This window comes from Pipra filicauda, unplaced genomic scaffold (assembly GCF_003945595.2).
Source record: "Pipra filicauda isolate LSUMZ 115617 unplaced genomic scaffold, ASM394559v2 scaffold154_size2910363_pilon, whole genome shotgun sequence".
In the NCBI taxonomy this organism is placed as follows: domain Eukaryota; kingdom Metazoa; phylum Chordata; class Aves; order Passeriformes; family Pipridae; genus Pipra; species Pipra filicauda.
The window spans coordinates 1,265,775-1,283,754 of record NW_024104040.1 but is presented as its reverse complement, the minus strand read 5'-3'; the positions used below and the strand labels follow the sequence as shown (position 1 = coordinate 1,283,754).

The 17,980-nt window shown below is 40.3% G+C and overlaps 1 long non-coding RNA gene across 4 annotated transcripts in view; it reads right to left on the bottom strand.

Moving 5' to 3' along the window:
• LOC113993253 overlaps positions 1-17,980 on the bottom strand; it is a 103,788-nt gene that overhangs the window by 13,878 nt on the left and 71,930 nt on the right. The window contains exon 1 of one of the 4 annotated variants that reach the window (XR_005562712.1): positions 17,362-17,443. The exons of the other annotated variants lie outside the window; for them this stretch is intronic. This is a non-coding gene — a long non-coding RNA (uncharacterized LOC113993253). Of the gene's footprint in view, positions 1-17,361; positions 17,444-17,980 lie in introns of those variants that run through there. 4 annotated transcript variants of the gene reach the window in all.

Below are 17,980 nucleotides of genomic sequence, written 5' to 3'. Positions count from 1 at the left end.
ATCACTATACTGATTTCTTTGGGTGCACAACTTCTCATCTACATGCTGAGAGAAGTAAACGACCACTTAAAAAGGAATCCTGAGTCATATTATTCACATTAGAAGGTTAATTAATGGTAACCCATTCATTGCTTTGCTTTGTCTACGAGAGCAGAAGAATTTTTGCAGTTCAGCAGTGCAAAGGCACTAATTCCACACTATGAGCTCGCAAAGAGAAAAAAATAAGAAAAACTGAAAATCATTATTATCGTGCATAGGGTCCTATACCACAATAACTACTTTCTTCTCATCTGAGATGGAAGCAGTGCAATGAAACAGCATGGTGTTCATTGGCATGGTGGCTGGGGTACCTCTGCAATGACCCTTGTTCATCCTGTCTGTGAGCGGATATATGGCTATGGACCCAAAGGCCGCACAGAGTGGTTTCCATAAATACATCTTTCTGAGCATCAAAGTCATCTTTATTTATAACTGTTACACTGTATAATACTGATAATTTGCCTGGGTCTAGGATGGGAAGACAGTAACTCTAGTGATCCAGCATCAAAAAATTTTTTTCCAGGGCTTTCATGAGAGCAGTCAGTTTGTCATTACAACTCCTTGAGCCGCTTGAGTCAAATGTAAAGTTAAGTCAGTGGTATATCTGTGTAAACATTTTTTTTAAGATAGGGACAGGGTGTTATTCAAACGCCAGTTTTACCTGAATCTACATAAAAGTCATACCAAAACACATGAGAAATATCTGGTCTCACAGATTCCTTTAGAGACGCAACCATTTGTGGTTCGGTCAGGAATTTACAAATACATTATCTAAGTATTTTTATAATTTCCTAGAGTGCTGTGATTTAAATACAAACATGCAAGTTAGAATGAACTCAGAGGAAACTCATTGCTCATTTCAGCCCATCATATACTACCTAAAGCTACCTTTAATAGTTAAACTCTGTCCACTGCAAAATACTGCTTTATTAAACAAAAACTAGCAACATGCCTCTAATGCCTACTACATAAAAGAGCTAGTCACATGGCCTAGAATCTGTGTAGCCTTGACAAGAATAATAAAATCTCACTAGCTGATCATACAAGTGTAATGTCATATACATTTGCAGCCAAGTACAGAAAAGACATATGGACAAAAGAGTGTGCATTCCTGAAAGCATAGTTGAACTGCAAGTTGGAACTCCAATGTGCACAAATACTGTAGCCAAAGCTAAATAATGTCTGCTTCCAACTAAATGTTGTGCTGGTTTCAATCCATACATCAAAGAAGTATTTTATTTTCAAGTTAATTTTCAACATTACTAAGTTGAAGATATATGGATCCACATATATATATATATGTGTATATATATATATATATACACACATATATTTTCTACAATTTAAAACCTCAGTGTTCTCATCATGGGGATTTAAAATTTACTTTTTGATCAGTAATACATTTCACTATGAAAATAACAATTGCCAGAAATAACATATTTTAAGTAAGTGTCTTGAAATAGTGGCTTCCTATATAGGAAACTAAAGGTTAGTTTTAGCCAGTATAATCGTTGTATTCCAGTCTTCTAGACAGTGACTAGAGCACTATCTGTCTTATATAATGGAATATTTCTGACAGCTCCAGGAGAGATAATGGTACTAGTAGTCAGATAACATCAGAGTCATTTATCCAACATTATTTCATTCATCTTCCACCCCATCACTACCAATATAGTGAGAAAATGTCTGTGCTATATAAAGATTTCTAAAACAAGAAAAGTTGCTTTCTGTATCTCCATTACTTGTGCAAAAATAAATCTCCTTGATTTATAGTTCCAGCAATTTGCCATGAGTGACAGGTCAAAAATTTTAAGTTCCTTTTACAATTTGGCATCTCTTCTAGGCTACAGAGGGAAAAATGCCTAGGGACTCTGAAAGTTCAAAGTCTTTTTATTAACTAAAATAATGATTTAATATGTCTTGATTGAAAGGCAGAAGTCCAGCAGAAGAGATCAAAAGATCATCTTAATGGAAAAAACAAATCTATAGGACTTTTAATTACATTAACAGCAAATGTGTTTCACAAATGAATTTGGGTGAGGTTTTTTCGATTAATTTGTGGGGGGGTTTGGTGGTTTTGGTTTTGTTTTTTTAATTAAGCACTTTGCAAGTCTCATGTAGAAGATGGGACTTTACAGTATGGGCAGCACCATCATGCTTTTCAGTGCCAAGTTGCAAGGTTAGAGCTACAGAACTGTTCCAATATGATTGAAAAGGAATGTATTACCACTGGTGTACAATCCTTTAAATCCATGACACTGAATATGTTGGCACTCCATTTACACTGTGATTGCATTCCTTTTCCAGACAGGATTCTCCGCATTTCTGTTCCTGAGAGAAGAGACATGTAGGAAAATGAAACATTTATGTTACTAAAGATAGTTTCTTCTACCACTGGAGAGATTTCACATAGTTTGGTTTCTCATTTTAAGAATGCTCAAGTTAATTACTTGCCAGCTATAGATAGTTTTCTCATGAGCATATAAAAAACGTGCTTTCAAGAAGTGTAATGACGGCTCTGCAACAACAATATTTAGGGCTGAATTTGTGCACTGAATTATGATTAGAGTTGCTACTACTAGCTTTCATGACACTTAACACACATCTACACTTCATGAATATATATCACTGAGCTAAGTAATGAGAAGCAGACAGCAAGGTAGATACATACTTCAAGCAAAAGCACTGAGGTTCCTGGAGACAAGAGGAGCAACATATAACACATGGTTTTTTCTTCCTTGTCACAACTATTCCCTAGTGTTTACAAACCAGAGATTTGTTTTTGTTTGGTATTTGAATGTTTTCCACAACTCAGAAGCCAAAACTTGTCTCTTTCTTTTCAGCACCTGATCTTCAACTTCAAACATGGTTACAGAAAGGTTGAGTACTTTGGGATAGTTCTGGCTTTCCAAAGCATCAGCTGAGCAAGAATTCTGTAAGAGTTACAAAGAAAGAAGCTCATGCCATCTTCTCTGCTAGACTCTTGGAGTCTCACCACTTTGGTACTCATTCAAATAGATGTGGTTGTAGAGATTTATTCCATTCTCATCAATACATTATTTGAAGCAGAACCCATGGGTAAGGCACTGATCAGTCTCTGATCTTTTCAGATCAAAATCAGGGGCATCTGATTTTTTATTTGTTTTGAGCCTATTCACTCAAGTATTTACCATTAAAGCCTTTTATAAATAAAAATTAATTTCCAAACTTTTAGTGTCTAGGTAAGTGATTATTTTACAGTTGGCAAAACTGATTGAGACATCAAAACTTTGAGCCAATAACTATCGAAATTCAGAAACTACAAATTCTAATTAATTAGTGACTTGGAGCCTGTGCAATTCATCCAAAAAGTAAGCCGTCTTTTAGTGATGATATGTGAATGAGAGCAGAAAAATCTTTTGTCCAGGTAGAGTGATACGTCACCTATATGTCATACTATTGTCAGCAAATTAATGCCACGAGTCATCATCATGGCTAGGCTTTGCAAATGAAGATTTGGGAAAGGCTCTATCCACATTTGTTACAAGCACGCTGGTGGCTAATGAGGCCAATGCAAGATAGACATGTCCGGTTGCAAAAGGCACAGCAGAAAGTCTCCTTAGGTGGTATATTCTGCAGGACATGATTCTTTCTGCATTGCCTTTTCTCCTTGAGAGTGATCCTGCGTGTGTTCTCAAAGGAAGCAGCAGCGTTATAGATGGTGTGTCTCCAGGCCTCCTGATTTGAGGCCAGAGTAGACCAGTTATGTTGATCAATATGGCCAAGGCTGAGATGTTGTTTCAGGGAGTCCTTGTATCTTTTCTTCAGGGCTCCTCTCTTGCAGCAGCCGGTGGCAAGTTCACCATAAAGCAGGATCTTAGGGAGGCAGTGGTCCTTCATCCTTGAGACGTGCCCTGCCCAACGCAGCTGTGTTCTCAGCAACATGGCCTCGATACTTGTAACTGCTGCTTGTTCTAGAACAGATGTGTTGGTCACATAATCTGACCAGTAAACGTTTAGAATTGTACGAAGGCAGCGTTGATGGCAGCGTTCTAAGAGATGCAGGTGGTGGCGGTAGATGACCCATGATTCAGATCCATACAAGAGAGTAGACAGCACAATGGCTCTGTAAACACTGATCTTTGTACTTTTCTTGAATTGTTTATTACGCCATACTCTTTTATGGAGTTTTCCGAAAGCACTGTATGCCTTTGCAAATGCCACGAGTAACCACAAAAAGAAAGGCAAGCTCATATACCGGCTATATCCTAGCAAGAAAAAATGCATCACCTCGACTTTACATATTAAAACTCCAATAAGGGAAAAAGTTTCATTTTCAATATTACTATGAAAACAAGTGATAGGACAAATCAGGTTTCTAACCTTACTTGTAAAATAAATGTGCATCCAGAAAGATGCATCGTAAGAAATCCAAAATTTTCTCTAGTCTAGAATATTTTCTGCTACATTGCTGGGAAGGGCAGCTATGCAACTATCCCAGAAGCAGCAATAGCTTTAATTAAATCAAGGATGTTTCAAACTAATTAATTGTCAAACACAGAAAAACTTGAAAATAAGTGCTGAGGGCTGCCAAATTCCAAATTCAGGGATTCAGAGTACATAAAATACGAGCAAATTATGGTTTACCAGTGTAAGACCTACTGAAAGTCGGGACTGGAAAAAACAACTGCTCCCAGGAGTTGGGATGTATGGAAGCTCTAAGGATATAAAGTTTATCACTATGGTTGATATAGTGAAGATTTAATTGCAATTAATAATTGTTGTCAGAGTAGTAAACATGCACTATTTAATTAGTTTGTCCCTTTGCAATTACTTCCTTAAATGCACCATGGTTTGTTTTGTGATTAAAAAGACACCAGCAAGTATTCAATAAATATAAAGCATTAAAATTCAATTTGTAATGAGGATTACTCTTTCTCAGTGCAAGGCTTAGAACCTGCATCACATCATCAATTTTTTCTACATTTTACCAATTTATAGAAGTTTACCTTCCATTTCTGCACCTGAGCTGGCTGGTACAACTCCTTCCCTAGGCAGATGCAAGATGGTATCTGTATGTTACTGTCTTCCTGAGCCCTCCAAGTTTACCCCTGCCAATACTGGACTCGATGCCTGTACTTACCTCATTGCTTACCCTACCTTGCTGGGAACCCTCACAGTGTAACGTGCTTTCACTGAAATTTTCCCACCTGCAGATCCCATTTGGTCTGAGTCAGTACTGGTCTTTTCTCCAGAAGTCCATAAGCATCTTTATGCAATAATAAAGGCTTCTTAAAAAACAACCCTTTTTTTTGAAAGAACTAAATATTAGAGGAAGAAGACGAAAACAGTTTATGCACATACTGCTGATTTGAAGGTGACCTAAGTAGACCTACCTCTGCTACTTTAAGCAGTTTCTCTGTACCCGTTTGATATATCACAAGTGAAGTATATTTCTGTAGGAAAAGGCTTTTTATGTCTTACCAGAGGTTTTGGTTGCTGTTTGCCCTGGTTTTGCCTTTGTTCTTCCCTATGTCTTAGCTATAACTCTTTTTGAACAAAAAACAATCCTACAGGATGCAAAAATCATCACAATTCAAAAGCTCTGTCATTACTATAAAATAACTCTTACCTGTTTGCTGGTTCATTTTAAAACTTCCTTTGCTCTTGTCAGTTTTGCTAGACAACTACTTCCTGAGCTCAATCACTGTGTTCATATATGAACTTCCTGACAATCAGGCTAGTTTCCGCAAATTGCGCTACTGTACTTCCAGATCCACCACAAATATTTTAGTCAGTATAGTTTTTTTCTGTTTATATTTAGAGATATATCTCTGATATATTGAGCCCAGAGGTCCAAATTTTTGCATTAAACCAACGAAAGTAATTTACAAAACCCCTCCAAGACTCTAGAGGGTCAGATATTCAGTCAGCTCCCAAAAGACTGATAGACTGTTTTCCAAGACAAAATTACTATCTACAATAACCTCGCTATTTGCAGCAAGACCATCTGTAATAGGGAGAGTTCGTAACATACTGAAGCTGAAACCATGACACCATCAAAAGCTCAACAAAACTAATATTTATTACCAAGGGGTGGCCAACAAAATGAACAAACCCAAAAGAGAGAAAGGAGGCGAGAAATAAGCCCTCAGTACGACTTCCCCAGTCACCCAGCTGTTGCTTATAAAGTGATCTTACCACCCCAGAATGCCCACAATTACCCACAGCAGAAGCTGCATTCCTGGAGCATCAGTAGCCTCACAAATTGGCAGGCGTCCCCGCCAAAAGGCAACTTTGTCCTTGATGTGAAGCTTGCTTCCCTCCAAGAAAGAGCTATCTGCTTTTATACAATTAACTGATCACATCTGCCTAGGCAGGTGTGGCCAGCACCGCCCCACCAGAGGTTGTCAGTGCCACCCCCTTGGTTATGTAAGTGATATCTCTTCCGCGCATGCGTGGCTTTCCCCGCGCCTGCGCACTGCACCCGGGGGGTCTTTTCTAATTGAGTCTAGGGTCGTTACTTCATCCTCTCCTCTTCGGTTTCTCCTTCAAATGTCCTTGACAGAGATGAGCCGATCACAGAACACCAGTTAATACAGTTTATACAAGAAGCTCTCTCTCCAAGGACGAAGTTCCTGTTTTATCAGTGAATTTGGCAGGGAAAATATAAACTCTTACAGGTGACTGGGCCAAACACAGACCAAAAGTATCAGCATAATTAACCCCTGATACACCATCATATATGCTATCCCTCCAAGTGAAAGTAAAATGTCACTTAATTTTAAAAAAATTTTGCTAGCAAAAGTAAGGTCAACAGCCCATTCTAGACTAGTGACTCTTCATGTTTCAGCAGCCAAAGCCCCTAACAGTTCCATTTTTCCCCATGTTCTGGCTCATTAGCAGGTAAATGCAACAGATTTATCTTGTTTCTTTCACACTCCTAAATAATAAGATTTGACAATGTGATAACAAAATTTTCTATTCAGCATACATACTGAAAGATGAAATTAAAGAAACCTCATCTGTTGCGCTTTGAAAGGAATAAAAAAAGAAGTAGAGAAGCTTGATTGCTTTGTTAAACCCCTGCAGGACCCATCATGTGGAATTTTGAGCCCATTTAAACTGTTGAAAACTTGGAAACACTTGCAACATTCAAATAGCCACGTCAACATCTGCTATTTCATGTATTTCCTTAGCCACAGGGACATAGGTTTCTGTGAGGTGCCCTTACTCTCTAGACACTCATAGCTTTGTGATTATACAGGCAAGAAACAAACACTGGTCAGACTGAAGGACAGTAAGAATGAACACGACTCTGGAGTTTGATTAGAGCACTAAACTATGTGGAAGAAGCATTTATTGATCCCAAAGAATTACTTGCGTCCACTAGCCAACAGCTACCCCACATAAATGAAGTAAGAAAGCTCTGAAGCAAGGAATTGACCTTATTCAAATGACAGAATTATACTGTTAAGCTTCCTTTTCTTCCTTTCCAATGTCCATTTAAGTCTTTTATGTATGCTGAGAGGGCTCAAGAAACCAGGAAAATACTGCTACATGTAAACCAAACTCAGAGATCTAAGCTGTAGCAGTTTAGAGAAGAGACATGATGTAGAATCACATTCTGTCTGTGGTTCATCTTTTTCTTAAACATTGGAGTTGTGAATAGGGCACCCGTCTTTATTAAAACTCCTTCAGATTCCCTCAATAAATGCTATTAAATTGTAATTTGTCTAGTTTATTTAAAAACGCTTTCCTGTTATAACTCTAATAACTTAATTTGCAACTGGGGAATGAATTTGACAGCTAACAAAGGAATAAATAATTAGAAATACAGCAAGCCACTACACTTCCACTGTAGGAAGTTCTGCTTAAAAACTTGAGAAATGTGTTATAATTAGTAGTTAATGAGGGAAAAATATAGTCTCATTGGTGATTTTCTCTTTCTGAATCACAGAATCACAGAGTATCCAGGTTGGAAGGAGACCTCAAGGATCATCTGGTCCAATCTTTCTTGGCAAAAACACAATCTAGCAGGCCCAGTACCCTGTCCAGCTGAATCTTGAAAGTGTCCAATGCTGGGGAATCCATCACTTCCCTGGGGATATTATTCCAAGGGCTGATTGTTCTCATTTTGAAAAATTTTCCTCTTGTGTCTAATAGGAATGTCTCCAGGCATAACTTGTACACATTTCCTCTCATATTTTCCATGTGACTCCTTGTAAAAAGGAAGTCTCCATCTTCCACCCTTTAAATACTGGAACGTGGTGATAAGGTGTCCCCTAAACTTTCTTTTCTCAAGGCTGAAAAAACACAGTTCTCTCAGCCTTTCCTCACGTGGCAGACAGGATTCTCAGTCGTTTGGTCATCTTTGTGGCCCTTCTCTTAACCCTATAAAGCCTGTTCACATCTCTTTTGTATAGTGGGGATCAAAACTGAACACAGTATTCCAGGTATGGTTTGAAAAGAGCTGAGTAGAATAGGATAATGACTTCTTTACCTCTGCTGATGATGCCCTTGTTGATGCAGCCAAGCATCCGAAGCAGCACCTTGTTCACTCTTACTGAGTTTGCTGTCCACCAGGATGCCCAGGTCCTTTCCACACAGCTGCTCCCCAGCCTGTGTTGCACACCTGGATTATGTTTACCCAGGTGCAAGACGTTACATTTGTCCCTGTTGAACTTCATAAGGTTCTTGTTCACCCAATCTTCCAGTCTATCCAGGTCTTCCTGCAGGGTGGTTCTCCCTTCTGAAATGTTCACTTCCCTACTCAGTTTGGTATCACTGGCAAATTTAATCAGAGTACACTTAAACCCATCATCCAGATCACTTATGAAGGTATTAAACAGTGCTGGTCCCAATATACATCCATGGGAGATCACACTTATGACAGGGTGCTAGTTTCAAAGCAATCTGTTTACCACTCCTCTCTGGGTGGCATCTGTCAGCCAGGTCCCCACCCACTGCACAGACCCCTTTGTCCAGACCATCACAAATCAGCTATTCCAGAAGGAGGCTGTGGGAAAGTGTATCAAAAGCCTTGGAGAAAGCCAAGTAGACAATACCCACTGCATACCCCACATCAACCGAGCAGATCACTTTGCCATAGAGGGTGATCAAGTTTGTCAAGCACAGTTTGCCCTTGGTGAATCCGTGATGGCTCTTTCCTCTCATGAGCTTTATCTGACTTATGATGAGACAAAATAGCAATGCAAAGCCCAAAGGGGATAATAAAACTGTGGGCATTTCACTAGGAATCTTAGAAATCCTCTATCACTTCTGATTTAAACTAGCAAAACCAAAATGCTTTATCAGAAAGTTAAAATGCTCAAATCCTTTCCTGATACATTTTCTTTCCTAGTATGTCCTTCTAAAAAAATCAAAACTGATACTGTTTGCCATTTTGCAAAAACAGCAATTAATATAAAATTATTAATATAAAATTATTAATCTTATATGCTAGATATTTCTTTTACTTCATTAGTAAAAGTACTCATTAGTACTATTACAGATGCCTGTAAGACTTTTCTTAGGAAACTGACACAAGAATCACACCTAACCAGTGAGAAAACAGATGCAATGACATGTGGTTTAAACAAAATTATTTACTTATTACTTTTAAGTAACCAGACAAGGTCTGTCTGTGTTTTTCCACAGTTTCCTAAAGCCTTCACTCTGAAAACAATTTTAAATAATTACTAAATCCAACTGAATTCACGGGCTGTTCATAGATGAATACAGTACACAGTAGAAAAAATTTAATGGATCTCCTCTTATAAATTATGAATTCTGGTTTAGCAAAATCTTTCTTGAATCAAGAAAAGCCAGTGGTCTTTCAGTGTCTTAATTCAGATATTCATTATTTTAGCAAAATAATGTGTATTTTGCTATATACTGCCCTCAGGACATTGTCTAAGCAGGTTTTAAAAAATAAATTAAAACTAGTATCAAACTGGCATTCCTGCTGTCATGTGTGTGTATTTTGACATACATGAATTCTAATGACATCTTATTTGTAGTATTTCTAAAAAGCATCAAAAAATATAGGTTAATTTATACAATCAGTTTGCAGCAGAAAAAAAGACAATGCCAGAGAAGAAACAGATAAAAATATTATGAATAGCATATTCATATGACTGCTAATAGGTATATATATTCAAGGCTTGAACTGTGTTGGCTTTGATTTGAACTATCTATTTCCAGCTGAACAAACATTATTGTAAAGGCAGTCTGGCTTCCAACTTACACTGCTGCTCAACCTCAAAGGCAACTTGGAAGAAATGGATTACGATACAGAATTTAAATGCAGAGAATGACCCAGCTCTCTGCCTGAAATGGACACAGGAATATGGCTCCAACCTGCATATTATCGTTATGCAACTAAGGGCATAAGAAAGTGAGCTTGGTAGAGTCTTTGAGGACTCAATAGGAAGAAAAGAAAAAAAAAGTGATCCAGGACTTGATATCTCCTGGTCACAAAACACAGTCGATTTTAAATAGAGGCTAGAGATGCTGGGAAACAAGAGGATGTAGCTTTTTTCCAGAACTTACTAAAAGCATTGGTTACAACACATGAGAAAATTTCATTCACAGCCTCATATTAACTTTATATGAAATATAAGGTAAGAAGAAATGGCTATGGAAAAGGAAAAAATATTTTGAGAATATTAATAGGCTTCTATTACTGTGAGAATTATTATTATTAAGAGAAGCTGAGATGCAAATAGTACAGGTTACAGCAGCTCAGCAGCAGCCATGAAGCTCCAAGCCCAGCTTTTGTAAAAGATATTATTAATCTAAAAGTGAATGTCTTACTTAGTGGTCTGAAAAGCATTGAGAACACCAGGAGTATCACTTTGGTAAGGCTGGTTTAAGACATTTAGATCAAGATTCTCCACTTGTATAATTAAGTTGGAAGAGTTGATGGAACTACAAGGATTCACAAGAGAAGAAGAATTGCCTTCTGACACCACATTTTGTCACATTTTTCTCCCAGTTTGCAGGTAACTGGGGGAAAGCCCTACAATTCACAGATTTGATCCTCTGAAGTTAGGAGGACTGCATAAATATTTTAGAGAAAAATTTCTGACTTGCTTGTGGATAGAAAAATACAATTATTCTTCTAATGTTCTGTTTCAATTACTTCTAAAGATATTTCAGAAATTTTCAGCTCTGGTTCAATTCAGTTTTTTTAAGCACTCAGAGCAGTGGTGTTTTTCTTTACTGGTTTAGGGTTTTAGAGAGTCATTCCTGTGATGTGAGATCTACTGTTCATAGAGAGGGAGTGTTCTGATGCTCGGCTGTACATAGTGTGTAGTAGATCTACAGTGTAATCCTCACCAGACATGCTTTGTTAAGCTTTTTTGAAATAATCTTTCTTTGTAAATTTTTCAGCTGTGTGAACAAGTCAAGCAGTAAAATTGAGACAAGGGGTCTGGGAACAAAAAGTTTGGGATACATTTATTTCCTGAGTTTGAAAATTTTCTTCCTCCCACACCTCTGATCCAACGACAGCTCTTAAAATGAGTTGGATTTGTTTCCACAGAAGCAATCATAACCCTGTTATATTGAAGTGTGAGGAGGTTTTATATACCAGTACTAATCTTGTAATATAATGCTGCAAAAATGAGTTATTGCCAGTGAAGCTGGGATGACACTGTCAGATATCAGAAATGCACCTCAGTTTACTCATCTGAAAGGTTCAAATTAAAGGCTGAATCCATAGGATAAGTGGGTCTGTGGCCACCTTCAACAGAGAAACAGAGGCTGTCCTGACCATATGGAAGGCAGCAGTCTGCTGGCTCACAGATTTTCATCACCAGTCACTGGATGATTATTCATTTTCAATACAAGAGATTGCTCCTAAGAAATACCTAGCCGAAGTCTAGCCAAACTATGAAGAGTTCTTTGAAAAGCACAAGACTGAGTAAATAAGAGAATTTGGTGTCACTGCTTTTATAAGAGAGTGAATAAGGATGACATCATTGGTATAGTACATGAACAGAGCAGTCAGCTTTTTAGTAATATGAAGTGACAGTCAAAAGAACTCACAAGTATTTTATACATTTATTTTTGAAATAGCATATAATCACCCTTTTCCCATATTATATTCTGGCTAGCAAAGCAAAGTAATTCATTAAATACATATGTTCTGCAAACAAAATTACATTGGCAGTGATATTTTATCTAGTTGAAGAGACACAAAAATGTCTGTTGTCACTTCCTCTTTTCAGTCAGAGCTTGTTTTTTCTGCTTTCATAATAATAATACTTAACATTCTCAAATGAACCCTACTGTCATAATTAACAATTACATACATATAGTTGTTCTTTAAATGTACTGCTGCTTGTTTGAGGTATGAGATAATCTCACAATTGAAGCGACCGAAGGGCTTAGAAGTCATAACTGAAGTGGACAAGTCAGAACATATTTGAGGCTTTATACACACTGCACCTTCCAAGGACTTTTGGTCTGATGTGCCTGTGTCCCACTGCCGAGCTCAGACTCCTGAAACTAATTTCCTTTTTCTGGGAGACAGACTGAACTCAACACAACATTTGTATTGAACAGCTAATGGTGGCGGCCCAGTGGCTGAACATCTCTTTCTCTAATACAGAGAGAGCAACAACAGATCCCAGAGCTCCTAGTTGGAAGCAGCTATCTGTTTTGTAGGGTGATGTTCAGCAATGTTCTGCCGCACATTCAGTCCTACAGCACTCCATGAGGCAGGCTGACCCCCTTCTCCCCTACTGTAGAAGTCTGCAAAGCCTCCAGCTGCCACTGCCTAAGTATTAGGGCTTTACAATTGAATTTGGGAAGCAACCCCATGCACAACTTGCTGTGCAAACTTGCCCAGCATCCCAGTTTTAACGAACAGAGATTGAAGCACAGCCTCCAGTCTTAGGATAGCTAGGTACCCGTAGACCCTCTGAACATCCAGGCTTTTATTTTTTTATTGGGGGAGTTATCTTATTTTCTCCATGTAGATCCTTAAAAATATCACCTGAACGAAACCGCAAGCAAATACAACCAGCTTCAAAACTCAGCTGCCTCTTCCCTCAGGCCTTCTCTGAAGTTACTACTCCCCATAATGCCTCCTCTGGTATATAGAAAACCCCAAACATAATGAAAAGAGGGAGAGTTAGTCATTGCCTAAATCCATAGTAGGAAACGGTCACAGCAAGGACTGTTTGGCCCAACGAACTTGCCATTCATTTGCTCTAAAATATCACTAAACTCGGGCTGAGAATCCTGTTTCTATTTTTAAGAAATGCAGCTTGTGAGTGGGAGGGAGAAGAACCAGATACAAATAAGAAAAAGAATGTACGGGGCAGCATGTTATGCTGGTAACAGAAGAACAAAAACAGTTGGATTGAGAGGTTGTCTTGGTTTAACTCCAGACTCTCAAAATCCACCACCTCCATAGTTTGACCACACCAATTCTAGGTGTTAGAATTGTCTAAGTTGTCTAGATTATTTTTCTCCTTAATTTGAAAATGAAGCTCTTTTGATCAGAAACAGAGCAGACACTATTTATAACCTATGAACTCTCTCAGATGATAGCACAGACATAGGTCTAAATGTTGCAGCTGGGTTCTTCCTTGCAATCATACTGAATCCAAGATCTAAAGTTGGTGGACCCAGTTCAGCTTCAGATGGACATGATTTCTAGGCCCTTTACAGTAGTAGTTATTCACTCAGCACAAGTTGAATAAGGCACAGGTAATACAGTGGGTGCAATTGTACCCCCCCAATTTCTCTCTGTCTGTCACCAGTCACATTACTCAGCTTGTAACTATTTCTTTCCAACACAGTCCAGAGAACTGGTGAGACCCCTCAGCTACCAATCCAGCTTCAACATTGGAAGCAGTACAACATCATTAACATGCCATTATAACCAGATGCCATTATAACCAGATTAATAAGCAGACAACTAGCAACACTGTCCTAGGCACAGATAATATAGCTTTCTTGCTATAAATGTTATGACTGTACTGCATAGCATTAGACTTTGTGATAGATATACTATGTCCCTGAAGCAAGCTTAGGGCTGTGAAAGTGATGCTATATTGCTTTTGCATCACTGATAAGTTCCACATCTGGACAAGCAAAACAGTGAAAAAAAATTATTTTTGCAAAATATTGCTGATTTTCTTGCATCTTTTCTTTCATTTCAGTATTACAATTAAGTTAAATGCAGTACAGTTGTATACTTGTTTCAGTTGCATAAACAGATACACTGATACTAGTGAAAGGAAAGAAGATACATACCAAAACACAAACATGCACACACACACACATATACACAGCCTTGGCAGAGTGCCAAAGTACTCCACTGTGACTAATAGTAGTAGATTGTTCACATAAATAACAGCTAAGGCTACCACTCTGTCAGCTACTGGAGTCATGGTTCCTTGGGATAGGGAAGGGGAAGGGGAAGGGGAAGGGGAAGGGGAAGGGGACGTGGGAAGGGGAAGGGGGGAAAGGGGAAGTGGAATGGGAAGGGGAAGGAGGAGAGGAGAGAGAGGAGAGGAGAGGAGAGGAGAGGAGAGGAGAGGAGAGGAGAGGCGAGGAGAGGAGAGAAGAGGAGGGCGAGGAGAGGAGCGGAGAGGAGAGGGGAGAGGAGGAGGAGCGGAGATGGAGCGGAGCGGCGAGGAGGGGAGAGGAGCGGCGGAAGCGGCGAGGACGAGGAAGAGGGAGGAGAGGAGAGGAGAGGAGAGGAGAGGAGAGGAGAGGAGAGGAGAGGAGAGGAGAGGAGAGGAGAGGAGCGGAGAGGAGAGGAGAGGAGAGGAGAGGAGAGGAGAGGAGAGGAGAGGAGAGGAGAGGAGAGGAGAGGAGAGGAGAGGAGAGGAGAGGAGAGGAGAGGCGAGGAGAGGAGAGGAGAGGAGAGGAGAGGAGAGGAGAGGAGAGGAGAGGAGAGGAGAGGAGAGGAGAGGAGAGGAGATGAGGAGGCGAGGAGAGGAGAGGAGCGGAGGAGGAGAGGAGCGGAGAGGCGAGGAGATGAGAGGAGCGGAGCAGAGAGGATAGGTCAAGGGAGAGGAGAGGGAGAGGAGAGGACGGCGGAGGACAGAGGAGAGGAGAGGAGAGGAGAGGAGAGGAGAGGAGAGGAGAGGAGAGGAGAGGAGAGGAGAGGCGAGGAGAGGAGAGGAGAGGAGAGGAGAGGAGAGGAGAGGAGAGGAGAGGAGAGGAGAGGAGAGGAGAGGAGAGGAGAGGAGAGGAGACTATTTCAGTTGGAAGGGATGTACAGTGACCATCTAGTCCAACTGTCTGACCAATACAGGGCTGGACAAAAGTTTAAGCATATTGTCCAAATGTCCAAATGTCTCTTAAATACTGACAGGCTTGGGGCATCAACCACTTCTGCAGGAAGACTTTTCCAGTGTTCGACCACCGACTCGGTAAAGAAATGCTTCCTCTTCTGTCCAGTTTAAACCTCCCCTGCACAGCTTTGAGCCATTCCAACTATTGTCACTGGATCCCAGGGAGAAGAGTTCAACACATCCCTCTGCACTTCCCCTCCTCAGGAAGATGCAGAGAGCAATGAGGTCACCCCTTAGCTTCCTTTCTCCAAGCTAGACAAGACCAAAATCCTCAATCACTGCTCATGGGACTTGCCTTTCAGCCCTTTCACCAGTTTTGTTGCCCTCCTCTGGTCACATTCAAGGACTTTCACATACTTCTTAAACTGTGGGTCCCAGAACTGCTCACAGCTCTTGAGGTGAGGCCCCACCAGTGCTGCATACAGCTGGATAATCACCTCTTCGGTCAGTTGATCATGCTGGGTTTATGCACCTGAGGATGGGGTTTGCTCTCTGGACTGCTGGCACACACACTGCTGGCTCACACTGAGCCTGCTGCTGACCAGCACCCCCAGGACTCTGCAGGACTGCTCTCCAAATACTCCTTTCCCAGTCTGTACTTGTGCCCAGCTTTACTGTATCCTACATGCAAAATCCAGCATTTGGACTCATTAAATTTCATGTCAGCACTATAAGACTCCAGACCTAAACCATGAACTCCCAGCTTCTTCCACATATTTCCTAGAAACACATTCATGGTTTTACACAGCAAATGTTGGTCTGGATCAAGGATGCTCACATGCAAGTGGTAACCTGGAAAAGATAGAACATGCCTGGGTTCTTTGAAGGGCAGTGCTGGAGGCAGCTCAATCCAGCTCTGCAGACAGGTGTTAAAGCTTCCTCCAGCATGTTCTGCTCCCTGACATCCCCCACCCTGCAGACATCGTAACCAAACTCAGCCTGCCAGGCAGCCCTTCTCCTCCTCCTCACACCTGTCTGCTCAGGCACCATCCCAAGAACTGCTCTCGGTGATGGGGGTGGTGGGAATTAACAGTTTGGCAACACAACCTTAACTATTTCTGCCCTTATTGCTTCTTTTTCTCTCTCCATCTCAGTGTCCGCCTTCATCTCCTTCCTCTATTCTGCGCTCGTGAGACCCCACCTGGAGTGCTGCGTCCAGCTCTGGGGTCCTCAGCACAGAAAACACATGGACCAGCCACTTGGAGCATGTCCAGAGGAAGGTCATGAAGATGATAGAGGTCTGGAGCACCTGTCATATGAAGACAGGGTGATACAGTAGGGGCTGTCCAGCTTAGAGAAGAAAAGGCTCTGGGGACCACTTATAGCAGCATTCCAGGACCTAAAGGGGGCCTACAAGAAAGCTGGAGAAGGACTGCATGTAGAATGAAAGAGGGTAGGTTTAGATTAGATATTAGGAAGAAATTCTTTACTGTGAGGATGGTGAAGCACTGAAATGAGTTGCCCAGAGAAGCTGTGGATGCTCCATCCCTGAAAGTGTTACAGGCCAGGTTGGTTGGGGCTTTCAGCAACCTGGTCTAGTAGAAGGTGTCCTTCCCCCACTAGGGGGGATGGAACTAGATGATCTTTAATATTCCTTCCAATACAAACCATTTTAGGATTCTATGAAAGGCAGCTGATATTACAGAAATCAGCATGTGTGGTTTTACTTGTTGTCCAAAAGAGCTCAGTTAACAAGATACAGATGATTACTGCATTGTCCAGGGTCCAAAACTATTTTGGTTTGGAAATCAGCAAGTCTGAGGCCTCCAGGGTTTGTGAGAAATGCTGCATGGCAAAATTAGCCTTCCACCAAAACTTTGCAGGCAGTAGTTCTGTAGATAACTGGTCAGGGCACATCTACTGTTTTCCTGGTTTAGATTTGGGGGTTTTTTTCTGTACTAAAGAAACAGAGACTAGACCCTCCCCACCTCCCTAAAAAAACAAAAAACAAAACACAGCAACAACAAAACCAGAACTGAATATCTTCAGTGACCCCAGAAATGTTTCCCCATGATTTTACCTGTCAAAAGCTATCCTGTATGGTTCAGTTTTATCTGAAACATAGGAAGGAGGCATCCTTCCTGGTGATAGATGTCAAGGGCAAAAATGCATCTTACAGCCTCCTAATAAGACACAGAGGAAATGTTCAGCTGGACAGGGCAGTGCACTTTTAAATAGATATCCTTCTTGCTACATGTTGCACAATGTATTTAACTGAAAAAAAGCAGCTTTTCCCCTTTCTTCTGAGCAGTAAGATGCTAGAATTTCATGGGACTTAAGTTGTTCTCAGTAGAGCTCAAAAACCATATAGACAATAACCAGAAGTGAAATTTAATAGCAATGATATCATCCATATCAGAAATTATTCATTACTAGTCCCAACCGAAGTGTAAAGAAGAGATGGCATCATGCATTCATGGCATGTCTAAGCACCATCCCACTCTTCATGCACATGCACGAAGCCTCAGATGAATCTACTATTTGCCTTTAAATAGAACTTCAAATTATTTTTTACCACATAAAGAAATGTCATTCTGAACCTGTGGTATCGAGTCAGAACAATGATCTTTTATAAAAGCTACAAGTGTACAAGCTAAGCTAACTGGATATGTTCCTGTGCATTACATATGAGGATCTTA